This window comes from Lissotriton vulgaris, chromosome 6 (assembly GCF_964263255.1).
Source record: "Lissotriton vulgaris chromosome 6, aLisVul1.2, whole genome shotgun sequence".
Lineage (NCBI taxonomy): Eukaryota > Metazoa > Chordata > Amphibia > Caudata > Salamandridae > Lissotriton > Lissotriton vulgaris.
The window spans coordinates 1013860680-1013876210 of NC_141694.1; the positions used below are offsets into that span (position 1 = coordinate 1013860680).

At 47.4% G+C, this 15531-nt stretch overlaps 1 protein-coding gene across 3 annotated transcripts in view; it reads left to right on the forward strand.

Moving 5' to 3' along the window:
• The window catches only part of VIT (vitrin), a 1955513-nt gene that overhangs the window by 356739 nt on the left and 1583243 nt on the right, over positions 1-15531 (forward strand). The gene's annotated exons all lie outside the window — the stretch shown is intronic.

Genomic DNA, 15531 nt, shown 5'->3' on the forward strand with positions numbered 1-15531 from the left:
AAAGCGCTGTGACGCTCCTCACCAGCCCCAGCGGCCGCCATCAGACGAGGCGTGCATGCTGACCACGCCCACTTAGGCCACACACCCCCTCTGGTTAAATATGTGCATTTACAGGAAGCACAGCGGACGAGCGCAGCGGGGGCGCCTAAGGCAAGCCCGTCTGCGCCCGTCCGCGACCAGCCGGGACCCGGGGCCACAAACCTTGGCTCCCACCCCACCCAAAGCAGGACATACAGCTCGGCGGCCTTATACAGCATAGGTAGGACTACCATACCCCAGTGCTCCCATATCTTTGCACCCACAGAGCTACCCGCCCGATGTTCGGGGTGCAAACACTCTTTCCGCAAATCCCCGTCGGCCGCGACACAAACGTACCATATGTACGCGCTAAACTGCCATTCCTTACCTAAACACAGCACACAGATCGCCATGCTGCTCGAGGAGCAAAAACCAGACGCGGTATTCCTGACAGAAACGTGGCTCACTGCTCACTCTGAGCCAGACGTGGTAAAAGCCTTACCCGTAGGCTATTATATTCTTAAAGTGGATAGACCGGTAGGGAGAGGCGGAGGTCTGGCGATTATTTTGAAGAACCAGTACCGATGCCGTACTACAGCAGAAACTATCCCCGAGTGCGAGAGTGTAGCATTCTGCATAGAGTTCAACGCAAACAGCACTTTCTCTGGCACCCTGATCTACCGCCCCCCTGAGTCTGCAAAAGAGTTCCACAGGTCTCTTCCAGAAATCATAGCGCAAAGAATTCTTTCCTCCGCCAACCACACAATCCTAGGGGACCTCAATCTCCACTTCAACTCCCCCTCAGACCACATTGCTCAGGAATTACGAGATGATCTGGAAGCTCTCCAACTGTTCCAACTGGTTGCAGCCCCGACCCATGAAAAAGGCAATTTACTCGACCCTATATTTAGTAACTGCCTGAATCTAACTGTGGATCAACCCACCCCCCTTCCATGGTCGGACCATTTTTTGGTCCCGTTTACCTGGGTCAAACACAAGACCCCCCAGCTACCTCCTCAAATTACCACCAGGAGGAACTGGTCAAAACTCCCATTGGAGCTCTGGCTGCACAACCTGGACTCCACTCGCCCGTCACCTTGCCCAGACCCCAATGTGGCAAACGCCCAATATGAGAGTTGGATCACCCACTCGCTAGACGCGATCCTCCCGCTTCGTAGATCCTCCTCGAAGAGACTACAGAAATCCGCCCCCTGGTTCTCTGACTCTCTGAAACAGCTAAAACGCCTTTGCAGGCAACGAGAGAGAGCCTGGCGCTTAGACTTCCTCCCAGACAAAAAGGTTGCCTACCGCAGCGATCAGAGCCTACAAAGAAGGGATCAGATCAGCCCAGGCAACCCACTACTCTGAGAAAATACTAGAAGCGAAATCTAAGCCCAAAGAAATTTTCCAAATTATAAAGCAATGCTCAAATGTCAACACGGCCCCCCCTCCTAACAAAACCCAGGACCAATGCAACGAGCTCGCGGACTTTTTTCACAACAAAGTTCAAAAAATCTACTCCACCTTCCCAACTGCAGCCACATCCCCGGATTTGATCAATTCACTCCCCCCTAGACCACCTCTCCACCCAGACCAGCCTTCCCTCGAGCACTTCCATCCTCTGGACCTCGACACTATAAGCAAGGTGGCAAGACAAGTCAAGTCTGGCTCCCCTTGTGATCCTGCCCCTCCAGAAGTCCTGATGCAGGCAAGCAAAGCCACCCTGCCTATAATCCTGGATCTCCTAAACACATCCATATCCGCTTGCTCAGTCCCCATGGCTTGGAAACAGGCCATGGTACGGGCATTGTTGAAGAAGCCCAGCCTAGACCCAGATGACCACTCCAGCTACTGCCCCATCTCACTCCTTCCTTGGGCTAGCAAGGTGTTAGAGAAGCACATAAACGCGCAGCTGGTCCAGTTCCTGGAGGACCACTCCCTATTACACACATCCCAGACAGGCTTCAGACCAAAGCATGGCACGGAAACCGCCTTGTTAGCGGTCACCGAAGAAACGAGAAGGATACTGGACCAGGGAGGATCAGTGGCAGTGATCCTCCTTGATCTAAGTGCCGCCTTCGATACGGTCAGCTATACCACCTTGCTGGACCGTCTCTATAACATCGGAGTTTCAGGTGACGCTTTAAGGTGGTTAGACTCCTTTCTGTCTGGGAGGTCGTTTCAGATATTCGACGGAAAGACAGTGTCCTCCAGTAAACCCCTGAGCTGCGGAGTGCCACAGGGCTCCTCTCTGAGCCCTGTATTGTTCAACGTGTACATGAGGCCGCTGGCGGGTGTTGTCGAACCGTATGGCATTAAAATCGTGTCATACGCCGACGACACCCAGCTTGTGGTCTCGCTGGCCACGGAGAACAACAAGCACTCCCCAGCAGACCTGCTAAAATGCCTAGAGGACGTTAAGGGATGGATGACCAACTCCTCCCTAAAACTAAATGGAGAAAAGACGGAGCTCATGCTCCTAGGCCCTACCTCCCCTGTGCCTTTCACTTCCTTGTGGCCCTGTGCACTGGGCCTTCCCCCCACTCCCAAGGAAAGTGTTAAAAGCCTGGGAGTGTGGCTAGACAACAAACTTTCCTTCTCCACCCAAGGCCACAAAACTGTCCGGCACTTGTTTTGGCCTACTTAGAATCCTGAGGAAAGTTCTCCCGTTACTTCCCCTAGAGGCCAAAAAGGTGGCGGTACAAGGTCTCATCCAGTCCCGCCTGGACTCAAACAATGCCCTACACATGGGGGCTCCGGAGTTGACCCTCAGGAAATTGCAGGTTGTTCAAAACTGTGCAGCACGCACCCTGCTGAAAATTTCGCGCACCCAGTCGGCCAGACCCGCTCTAAAAAGTCTTCACTGGCTGCAAGTGAGGCAGAGAGTGGCCTTCAAGGCGCTGTGCTTGGCGCACCGCGCCTTCAGGAAAATGGGCCCTGCCATCAACTCCGACCTTGTCACCCCCTACCACCCTAAGAGGAACCTTCGGTCAACGGAGGCATTCCTCGCCGTTGTTCCCAGAGTGAAGCGAGCCAGGTCTGGAGGTAGGCTGTTCTCTTTGAACACCGCCAGGCTCTGGAACGCTCTCCCCATCTCACTCCGGTCCAACCCAGACCTCCTCGCATTCCGGAAAAACCTAAAGACACGGCTGTTTGCTCAATCCTATGTACCTTAGCTCCTCTTCCCATCACTTTCCCTTCAACCCAGCGCTTGGATGCCTGCGGGCAGCAACCGCGCTTAATAAATATTTTTACAATTACAATTACAATACAATCTCTCCAGTGGGAGAAGCCAGCCGATAAAAGTGTCAACAAGGCTGAAAGTCTGACCCCTTTGTGGTGCACATGTCACCAGGTCCAGTCTTCTCCAGCTGTACACTGTAGGTCTCTTCCTTGTCGCAGCATGCATTAGAGAAGCAACCGTGCCCTGAATGTAATCTTCGACAGGGGCCGCCCCACTGGGTCCTGGACGCTGCACTGAACTGCTTACCTGGCTCCCTATCCAACAACTAAGAAGCTCACCAGCCCACCACCAAAGCGCAACCTAAAATATCACAACACTGCACCACGTGCACTCACCATTAATAGTGGGCTGGTGCCATGCCCATATGGCCATTTTGGGTCATGGTTAGAAGCAACCCGAAGCAACACAAGCTGGCGTTTGAGAAGGCTTGGCACGCGGACGATTCTACCGGACTGGGACAGGCAGAAGGGGGGGATAACCGGAACACTGAAATGGCTGCACAGCATGAGTCTGACCCCATTTTGGAGAAACTACGCGCAGGATTCAAGTCACTGGACACTCGATTTGATGCTCTAGATAAGCGCCTAGACTACATGGAACACGACTAGACAAACATGATAGCCACCTAGACACAGTTGAGGGCAGAGTATCGGACCTTGAAGACGGTACAGTGCAAATAACCAAGCATCTGGAACACGTAGCAAAGCTTTTAAAGAATGTCGCCATGAAAAATTAAGATTTGGAATTCAGGAACCGATTCAATAATATACGGATAATTGGCATCCCCAAATTCACCAACACGGGTCGCCTCGACGGCTCCGTGGAACAACTTCTAACAGGATCTGTTCTGAAGAGAAGTCTTCTCCCCAAAGTTCTTAGTGGAGAGAGCTCACCACTCGCTGGGTCCGGAGGAGGCCCCAGAGAGGCCCTTGCACCATCATCGTCCGCTTGCTCAACTTCAAAGAGAGAGACACCGCATTGCGACAGGCAAGATAAAAAGGCTCTTGTTACTGGCAGGTCAAGATAAGGGGGTTTACCCAAAAACAGTCACTGGGACCTGGGTTATAATGCTATTGAGAGGGAAGGGGTCCCAGCAAGGAAACATACATATTAACAAAAAATTAATTAAAGATGATACACATAGTGAGTCTACAATGTTTTAATCACAAAGTAGACAAAGCAGGTATATAGTATCCAAAATTATTCATTTCATAAAGGTTGAACAGTGCCCCTTGAGGAGTACGGGAGGAGTGAAATGGTGAGGATAGTGAGGTGGAGATAGTGACAGTAAAAACAAGCAACAGTCTCAAATAATTATCAGTAAATTGTATTGTGAGGACAATGAGAAATCCAGATAGTCCGTTTAGACAAATACATGCCCCATATATTGCATAATTAATACAGTCTCAAACGTGGGGCTGGGGTGTAATGGAGGGTTGTCGACGTTTCGACCCACTGGGTAGCAGGACTTATTAGAAACCTTGCGGCGGGGTCTTCATCAGGACTGGTGGGGGGGGGGGCTAGAAACCTATTAGTATTAAGAATTAAATAAAGAATTACTGACTCATACTACAAACCAAAAATGGATGATTAACATGGGCGCACGGTCTGTGAAGAGCATACCTTGATTAATCGGTGCTCGTCTGTGGAGTAGATTCCGCTGTCAATAAATCCTAAAAAGGATTAAAAACAAGTTGCAATGGACTTGCTAGTGGGGGCTAAGATATATCACGAGTTCTAAATGGCCAGTGTGGTAAATTGGGAGAACTTACGTCTAGGGGCGGATGGCTGGAGCGGAATAATGGCCGGGAACGCTGCGCGGAAAGTCCTCAAACGAAGTATCTAAAGAAACAATTATAATAAGGGGCTCAGTAGATCTGTTCAAATTAGGACTGATAACGGTAAACCGAAATCTGAAATTGACATAATGATGGCTTACCCGGGGAAGGGGAATTAGAAGCGGTCGTTCCCAATGAGCAAGGCGTGGTACGATCATTAGAAAGTCGCCCGCTGAAATAAAGGGAAAAAGAGCAAAGGCGTAGGTTACTGGCGTGCTCATCGGAGGACAATGGGCAGCGCATAGTCAAAATGATGGCAAGTGAGTCGCAGGGGCTTACCGGTAAAGTAGACGCTGCGGTGTATAGTTCAAACCGGCGTTGTCCCAGCCAAATTTGTGCTGGATACACTGCTTCCTGGTAATTCTCCAGTGACTATGCAAACGGGACCACGTGGTAAGGGTCACGCGTAGACATAGTGAAAATACTATGTAAGTAGATATACCAGATTATGGTTCAAGTTATAAATTGTTAATCAAACAATTGAAAGGTTGGAAGTATTATTAATGGTGATGGTCAGAGTATATTATTAATTAAAATAAAAACTGAATCACAAATCGGGATATGGGTATCTGGTGATGTCCGGGATATTCGGGGAATTTTAAGAAAGAGGGAAAAAAACACTTTCACTAAAGATGACATAGTGAATAGGGTACCTGTCACGGTCCTGATATTTGTCAAAAAACAAATGGAATAAATTGTTCGATAGAAACATAAAATGTCCATTGTGAATAGGTAAGATGTATAATTACCACAGCAATTACACAATTGTGGTTGCAAGGAAAAAAAGGGGGGGGAGAGGGGGAGTTTGGGGGGGTTTCATTCATACACACAGATGGCGTACCTATCGCATGATGGTAAGGCCATATTACATTGTCATGAGGATAAATCCTATTGCCCTAACAGAGTAATCTATATTCATACTGATAAAGAGAACAGACTTAACTTTAGGACCGATGGGTACCTGCGGCAGGATGGTAGAAAGCATACTGGTTAGATCACAAGACAGTATATCACGTTTAAGGTCAAGAACATAACATTATTAGCGACCCGATCAAGTGAGGATCTGTGTCAGTACATGTATGTTAACAATTCAGCAAGTAACAGTTTGTGATGTTAATACACTGGGACAGGTTTAGGGTAAAATAGCTAGTTGTGAAAATGAACTATCATATTCATTAAGACCTGACTGAATCGAATAAAAAAAGAACATCCATTTGAGTTCCCGGGTGTTGAGAATGGTTGCAATATTACCACCACGGGGTCGTATTGTCACTTTTTCAAGTATCAGCCATCTGAAGCTTTCAGGAGAATGAGACATCAGTCTAAAGTGATCGACCAGAGGTGCACCTACAACGTCACACCTGATCCTGCTCATGTGTTGAAGGATGCGCACTTTCGCCTTTTGTTGTGTCTGACCAATGTAGATTGAATCACAAGGACATAGTATTGCATAAATGATGTTCTGTGTGTTGCAATTACTGAATGACTTAAGCTGCAACTTCACATGCTTATGTTGGAATTCTTTCGTCTGGATCGTGGAGTCACATGCCTTACAATGGCCGCATCTGAAGTGACCTATTATAGGTGGAAGATTCCAAAGCGACGTTAGGGTAGGTTGGTCAGGCGTGGGCAGTAGAGAGCGCACCACATGGTCTTTCACACTTGTTACTGGCAAGCTTCAATCTCTCTCTCTACCCAGAATATACAGTCATGGACCAGGAAGCCACCAAAAGTTCACGGGAGTCAAGGCCACCCTCAGGAACTTGGGACTGCGATATGGCATGCTATAGCCAGCATGCCTTAGGGTGGACATTGAGGGCAGGAGTTCTGTTATGCACTGTCCAAGAAAGAATCCATGCAAGTACCCTACCAGGTCACCACTGATGTCTGGTTCTGTTGTCAGTGTAGATTTATTTTCCTCAACCTTACATTGTTGGACCTTACGCAATGCACAGGTTATCCTAGTAGTTGTGGGGCATTGTAGATTAAGTCAAAACTCGTTTGATTTTTTTAATGCCATCATTAATCAATAGTTTTGATATATATTGGAGGATAGGGCATGGCTTTGCCACTCCCCTCATGTTGACACACTAGTGTTATATATTGATAGTTTTTGATATGTGTGGGTACGACATTTGGGTTAGGGATTACCCCATAGTATGCGAAATGGGTGGTGGGTGGGATGGGAGGGAAATGTTCCAGTTTTAATACAGTTTCTTATACTTATGATGTTGTTCCATACTGTCCGACTATGTAACCAGATTTACATTATGATCCTGTTTTTTTACCTTGAGGGTTATCAGTATAATTCAACCATTTGCAACCATTACACTACCGTCACGGAATGTACGGGGACTTAATAACCCTCGCAAATGCAAACAGGTGGTACAGCACTTGCAAAGACACCACAGAGACATGGCATTCCTACAAGAAACCCACTTATCTTGTGATACCCCCACATTCTTTGCCAAGACATGGAGTCAACACTGATACTTTGCTAACTACAGCTAGTATGCCAGAGGGGTCTCCATATTAATTCATAAATGGGTCCCATTCAGCCCATCAGAAGTGAAAATTAACAGGGAGGGGCGGTATCTAATGGTAAAGGGTCACATGCTGGGACACTCTATCTTTTTAGTGAACGTATACCCAGCCAAAATAGATGACCCTGATATCTTCTTAGAACTCATGGCCCAAATAGACCATATGGAGATGACACAGATATGCCTGGGGGACGATTTTAACATTTAATTAGACCCTATTCAAGACATTATTTCACCCTAACCAGACACAAAACCCAAAAGCTCGACATACACTTTCAGACCTTCAGCAGGAATATAGCCTTCAAGACGCATGGAATCACCTGTATCCTCTACAGAGAGTATACAAACACTACTCAGCATATCAAAACACATGGGCTCATCTTGATTACTGGCTTTTATCGCCAAGTGTCCTCAACTGGGCAACATCCATACAACACCTACCCTGCACTTTGTCGGACCACTCACCTGTTTTAGTAAAGATACGCATTGCTCTGATAGTGGAATTGAATGCAAATGGAGATTTCCCAACATGGCCCTCAGGGACGAAGGGCTGAATTCACAAAAGAAATCTGAGACAAAATCCTAACTTTACGACGTTCGGTATTCACAAAAGGCATTTAGGAGTTGGAAAGTTAGGATTTTGCCTTGAATTTGTCTTAAGTTTTGGTCTTAAGACAAAATCCTAACTTAAGTTAAAGTTAAATTAGGATTTTGTCTGAAGTTTGTCTTAAATTTTGGTCTTAAGACAAAATCCTAACTTAAATTTAACTTAAGTTAGGATTTTGTCTTAAGACCAAAACTTAAGACAAACTTAAGACAAAATCCTAACTTAAGTTTAACTTAAGTTTAACTTAAGTTAAGATTTTGTCTTAAGACCAAAACTGAAGACAAACTTAAGACAAAATCCAACTTTACTACTCCTAAATGCCTTATGTGAATACCGAAAGTCGTAAAGCTAGGATTTTGTCTCAAATTACTTTTGTGAACCTGGCCCTATGTGTTCAAGTCAGAGCTGAACCAAGCAATATTAGATTATTTCAAAATAAACTAAGGTACATGTCTACATGGGCCACTCTTGGGAAGGCCTAGGTTAAAGGGATCTGTATCTCTAAACACGCGGGCATACTCAAAGACCTCTGTCGTACACTCTCCAAGTTAAAACAACAACTACAGGAAATGGATCAAACACAAATATCACACCCCCAAACAATGTACACAACACTCTAAGCCAAACTGATGACAGTATTTCAGGAAGCTGCAGATAGGGAGGCACATTATTTGGGAAAATACGTGACTGAGAAGGTATGCGGAGGGTAACCACCCAAGGTGTACGTTAGCAAGCAAACTACAGCCCCTACAAGTACGTCATATATTACGGCATTACAAAAACCAGACAGTACCAAGGCCACAGACACGACTCACATACAGGATTCAGTACTCAAATACTATACCGACTTGTACACTTCCCGCTTCTCCAAGAGTACTTCGGAAATTAGCAGGTACTTAGATGAAATAGCAATGGTGTGGTTGGACAGTGCATATCATCAGTTTCTAAGTGAACCCTTGCGGGAAGAGAAAGTCATTCAAGCAATAGACACCTTGGATGGTTCCAGGGTACCAGGCCTTGATGGCTTTTCGGGTCATTTTTATAAAGCGCATAAATACTTGCCTGCCCCCTACCTCATAGAAGTCTACCAGGAAGCAATGGAAAAAGGCATCCTCCTCCCCACTCTCTGTGAAGCAGTGAAAATGTTACTCCCTAAACCAGGTTAAATACCCGCTGCATTGCGGATCTTACCGCCCATTATCCCTCTTGAATTTTGACAATAAAATACTCACTAAAGTGCTGGCCACCAGGCTTTCTCTCCTATTGGATCAGATCACTTCACCTGCACAATTAGCGTTTGTTCCACATAAATCCACAGCTCTGAATATTTGTACAATCTTTGCAATCCTCCATTGAATCTCACCCACCACCCCTGCCACCCCTGTACTATTGGATGCTGAAAAAGCGTTAGATTCTTCCAAATGGCCCTCTTTACATGCAAAGCTTCAAAGAATGGGCATTCCAGGAACATTCACCTCCATTGTTCGTTTGCTGTACACCAAACCCAATACACACATTAGACTAAATGGCTCGTTAACTAGAGCATTCCAGCCCACATGTGGGACCTGACAGGGCTGCCCGCTATCACACTTGCTGTTCATTATCGCTCTAGACCCGCTAGTGCGTCATTTACAGGAACGCCACATCCACAGGGGACTTCAATTGAAAACCAGTCCTCTACTCTTTACGCTGTAAGCGGATGACATAATCCTGTATGTGAGACAACCCAGTGACAATCTCGATCCATCCTCAGAGTGGTGAGAAGATTCTGGAAACCATTAGGCCTACAAATAAACCGAATATCCTCTGGCAAGATGCAAGGACTTGGAAAAGTATTTAGGGCTGCCCATTCATAGAGACCCGGAACAGATACTGTGTCTGAACTACGGTTTTGCACTTGACACCCTGTCCAGTCAGGTGGACCGTTGGTTAAAACTTTCAATAGCTATGGCAGGTCGAATCGCTATAATTGAAAAAGTTGTGCTCCCAAAGTTCTTGAATCTGTTTTACAACATACCTATCCCACTGACCTCTTCATTCTTCATGACACTACGCACTTCACTCTTATGCCTAGTTTGTGGTAATAAACAGCCTAGGATCAAATGGGACATCCTGACGTTGCCTTATGAACCTGGCGGGTTCGGGGTACAGAATTTTCAGACTTATTAATTAGTGGCCCAGTGCAGTTTTGCTAGGTACTAGTTTCATCCAGATGTTAGAATTCCTTACATCAAACCAGAGGCAGCTCTCACACACCCGACGTAACTCTGCAATTTTACCGGAAAGCCTTAAACGCGACCCCCAAGACTTTCAAACAGTCTAAACAACCAGTTGGGCATGGAGGAAACTAATTAGATCCACAGGTTGTCACCTCCTCTACTCACAGGCCCTCAATCTGACAGGTAACTCCTGGCTACCTATCACACAAGAAGAAATCGTTTAAGGCACTTTCTCCAAATTCTCTCTTGACACGTTGGGAGATCTATTTCCCCAAGGTGACGTATTCTCATGCGGAAGACGCTAGATTCCACAGCGCGACTGTTGGAAAAGGCCCTTTTTGCAGGGTTATCCCTAAACGTTTAGCTTTTTACTCCTATTTTTCTCTGACCTGCTTGTGTTGGTTTTAGGACTCTGGGCACTTTTACCACTGCTCATCAGTGCTAAAGTGCATATGCTCTCTGTGTAAACTGTGTTGTGGATAGGTATTACCATGATTGGCTTATTTGATTTATGTGTCAGTCCCTAGTAAAGTGCACTGCGAGTGCCAGGGCCTATAAATCAAATGCTGTTGGTGGGCTGCAGCACTGGATTGTGCCATCCAGGCAAACAGCCCGTAAAATGTAGCGCTGGGCTGCCATTGCAGAACCTGTGCGCAGCCTGGGGCTGCCATGTCGACTTGACAAGTGCACAAACTTGCAAGTCCCTAAACCTTCCTTTTTCTACATGTGAGTTCCCACAAAGGTAGGACAAAGATACCCCCATGGGCAGGGTGCATTGTGTGTGAAAGGTAGGGCATGCCCTGGTGCGTGTGGCATGTCCTGATAGTGAATTACAGCGTATTTAGTTTTTCACTATTGCAAGGCTACCTGTTCCCAATAGGCCAGAGTAGACAGATTGATTATAACATCCTATAAACCTAACCTACTCAGGGAACATGTTAGAAATTTGAGTTTAGTATGCCTGAACTCAGACTGATAAAATACTTCTTTTAGTGAAGTTGATTTTAACATTTTGTGTTTGAAAATACCACTTTTAGAAAGTAGGTACTTTCTGATGTAACCATCCAACCTGCCTCTGCTAGCTTGTGTATTAGCTGTCTGGTTTGTGAGTGACAGGGGGTGGGGGAGACTCCAGGAGACAGGGTGAGTCAGCACAGAGCTGAATAGATACATCTACATGTAGATGGGTGGGATGAGTTGCACCTGGGACCTGAATAGGGCTGTGCCTTCCCTCCACAATTCTTGCTCCGCCTCCTGTGGTGCATCTGATGACCCTGGCCTACACTGACAAAGGAAGAAGGTGCACACTGGCAGAATGCACCCAAAACTGGTTTGAACTAGGTACAAGCCCCTCTGCTTTCAGAGGACAAAGGATTTCCTGGTATAAATATTGGCAAAAAGAACAATTGATGGACAGAACGCAGAACAATGTCATACATTCACCCCAGTACAAAGATCTGGGCCTAAATCCATTGTTTTTTTGCTCACCATGCCATTCCAGTTTGGACCCAGCCATATGCAAAACAGTCTTGACCCTGCGCCCAATGGGAACATTTTTTGAAAACAACAAGGGGACCCAAAGAAGTCGGCAAGGGACCTTGGGAGTCAATATTATTAAGGAAACAGTGGTCCCTTACAAATAATAATGCTTAATCAATAAATTTAGACAAAGTTGTTGCTATATTTGAAAACGACATGTCCAGCCAGGCATAGGTCTTGGTATTTACTTTTCAGTCAATGTAAAACATGAATAACAGACAATATACAAGACAGGGCACAAGTGTGTACCCAGTCAATCAATATCAGGACAGGGAACAATTAAAGGGAACGAACAAAAGGGCTTAGGCAAGAGCTTAAATTTCTGTAAACTTGTTAATGGCACAGGTTTGATTATAAAACAGAACAATATTGACACCTTCACACTTTTAAAGGTCAAATAAAACATTCCATGTGTGTAAGGTGCTCATAGTTGTCGACGGCGTTTCGATCCGTTTAACACATTCTACGGATCTCATCAGGACATTTAATGTATGCCTAATATTAAAGCAGCCTCATTTGCCAAGAGGGAAGTCAAGGGGTTCAAGGCTTATTGTGTACCCGGTCACAGGAATATCCGGGCGGGCTGTTGCTGTGACCTGTTGGGGTCAGCTTGGATTTGATTCCGGTTAGCAATGTGCTTGTGTAAGACTGAAGAAGGGCCAAGGTTTGGCCAGCCAAGGAAAGTCAGGCGGACCACAATCGGGAATATAGGGACGTTCAAGATAGTCCGGTACGATAACCGATAGTAAGGATGCAGTGCTGCTCAATCGCGGGTGCCGTCCAGCCCGAACTGCCAGGACAGGTCCTCCATGGACTGGAAACAAGCATCCTAGGACTAGTTTCGGGCTTTCAACCCTTATCAGCCAGGATAGCTTGACTCCAGTGACATGGAAAGCACAGGACTCACATCTGAGCATACCAGTCCCACTCGGGGTGACAAATGCAAAACGAACAATTGATGGACAGAATGCAGAACAATGTCATACATTCACCTCAGTACAGAGATCTGGGCCTAAATCCATCATTTTTTTGCTCACCATTCCATTCCAGTTTGGGCCCAGCCATATGCAAATCAGTCTTGAGCCTACGCCCAGTGGGAACAGTCAAGCCCGAACTGCCAGGCCAGATCCTTCCTGGATTGGAAACAAGCATTCTAGGGCCGGTTCGGGCTTTCAGCCCTCATCAGCCAGGATAGCTTGACTCCAGTGGCATGGAGAGCATGGGACTCACTGGAATCAAGAAGACGAGCTGGAGAAACTGTGAGGAGGGACTGCCGTTTTGCTGCGTGCTTTGCTGTGTCGGCCTGCAGTGGCTGCTTCTTGCTTGGGCAGTGAAAGGACTGAACTTTCTGCAATCTACTTTTGTGAGTGTTTCCAAGGGCTTGAGGTAGAGCTTGCCCCCTGTTCAAGAAGTCTCAGGAATAGCAAAGACTTCAACCTCAACGGCGTCTACGACGCCGCTGCAGACTCCGTGTCCTGAAGGCACTGCAGAGGGCACCGTCACAACGCCACACCGCAACCCTGGTATCACCGACGGTGCCTGCTGACGCTGCCATCGAGCCGCTGCTTCACCGCAACCTGTGGGCACCGCACACCGCACCCCCTCGCTTCACAACGACGCCTTGGTATCCCAGACAACGTCGATCCACGCCGGACTCGACGCCGCTGCTTGCACCGTGGTTCGAGGGCACAGCTCGTAAAGTTACATGACGCACCGCCCTCATCCCGTCAGACTAGTCAAAAACCAGCAAAACACCAGGAAAAAAGTAGGGGTATTTATGCAGTCAGATCCTACCTTCCTACATTCTTGATTTTGGCTACAGGTCAGGAGTCACCGGATCTGGGGTCAGGATCGCTGGGGTGACCTCCTCGTGGTGTTACTGTTTGCCCACTCGAGCTCTGCCCGTGGACGGTGGGTACAGAGTGGGGCAGATTCACAGTGTCTGGCTGGAGCCAGAGGTTGCAGATGAACACATCCGGTGTTCACAAGAGACAAAGTCTTTGTTGTTGAAGGCAGGCAAGTCCTCTGGGGTTTTTGAGGTTTCTGGCTGCAGAACATACCGGGATTTTGCAGGAGCAGGTTCGAGGTGAAGACAGGCCAGTAGGGCTGGGGCCAAGTCAATGGGCGTCTTCCTCTTGTTAGCTGCTGCATGGCTGTTCGGTCCTTCTTCTTCTTCTTCTTGCAGGTTCTTGTCTGAGGAAGCAAGGTTCAGGGATGTCCCTAAATACTAGATTTAGGGGTGTTACAGGTAGGTAAAAGGGAGGAACCAATGGATCCCTTCCCTGGGTGGGTACACCCCCTATTATGCTACCCTCCTATGGGAGGAGGGCGACTGACTGTCCCTGATTGGCTGATCCCCCCCATCTTTAAGATGGCATGGATTGAAAGTTGTGCTTCACCTCACCTCCCTCACCTGAGGGGTAAGTTGGCAGAGGTGGGAACACCTCTCCCTCATTATTTTTCCTGCCGGTTCTCCCACCCAAAGTGGGGGTCAGAAACAGTGGGGACCAGTTGCTGAAAGCAGCAAATGGCCTGGGGAAGCTCAAAAAGGCAGCAAGCCTTTGAAGCTTCCCTTTCATGAACCCTGCCCATCCTGGGGGAGGAGGCTTCACACCTTGTCCCAGGATGTGCATTGTTTCAGGCCCCAGAGAGCACCAGGCTCTCGACCCAGGGGTCCAGAAACATGACTGGCGGTGGCAGCTGAAAGCAACCACTGAGCCTAGACATTGAACCATTGACGCTCAGAAACACCAACTACAACCTTTAGACATATAGCCTACTCATGCCAGTAAAGAATATTGAAGAGAAAAATGAAAATGCCACTAAAATGATTCACCTGTTCAACTGAAGCGTAGGCGACAGTCAGCGTGCTAGTTACTCTTTAGCGATGGAAGGCGAGGGTGCGTTAGGGACCAGCGGATTCACACACACTGACAACACCACCCGGAGAACACAGAAGCACAGACGACAGCCAGCGTTCTAGTTACCCTTCCAGTAATGGATGACAAGACTGCGTAAGAGATTTGTGACTGGAGCTGAGCAGAGTTCCCTGGTCTTTACGATGCTAGCCATCCTCAGACTCTTCCTCTGCGGCTCACCTCAGACTGTGTCGCTCACAGCTACAGGACAGGCACAACATACCTGAGCCAAACAGACATCTCCGGTCCTGATGATGCTCACCCACTTCAGATTCTGCCTCCATGGCCTGTCACAGACTGAATGGCTCACCGCCAGCATGCAGCCATTCATCACCACGATGTTCGCCCTCCTCTGACTTTGCCTTGGTGGCCGGTCACAGGCTGTGAGGCTCGCCAACTGAACTCAGCTCTTTTCCACAAAAGGCACGGGCACCAGATCTCATTTAGACAAACATGGATACGTGCTCACGACCAGCACAATGCGTCAAACAGATCTCTAAGGAGAACCCAGCATGGACGCTCGGTAATGACCAAGCTGCACATGTGGGTGGGGATGCCAAACGTTCAAAATTGTCACCAATTTTGTAGTGATGACACTGAGGCAG